The following is a 297-nucleotide window of genomic DNA, read 5'->3' as shown; positions in this document are numbered from 1 at the left end:
TGAACCCACAGCCAATGGGACCTGAGGTGAGGGCCCTGAACAAACTATTCTATTTTCCCAACAATCCATCCCTTCAGGGTCCTCACCGTACAATCTACAGATTAAGAATCTTCCGCATTCAGAATCTGCCACAATGTTCCCTTAGCGAGGATAAATGACCCTTACAATTTACATTACTACACATTCCATCCCAGTCCCAAAAGTCTTAGCTTGTTGCAGCACCAACTTAAAACTGCAAAGTCCAAAGTCGCATCTGAGACCAAAAGCAAAAGTCCTTCCAGCCGTGAACCTGTAAAG

Source organism: Galeopterus variegatus, unplaced genomic scaffold, assembly GCF_000696425.1.
Source record: "Galeopterus variegatus unplaced genomic scaffold, G_variegatus-3.0.2 Scaffold2613, whole genome shotgun sequence".
Classification (NCBI taxonomy): Eukaryota; Metazoa; Chordata; class Mammalia; order Dermoptera; family Cynocephalidae; genus Galeopterus; species Galeopterus variegatus.
The sequence above is the reverse complement of the archived record's forward strand: the minus strand, read 5'-3'. Positions refer to the sequence as shown.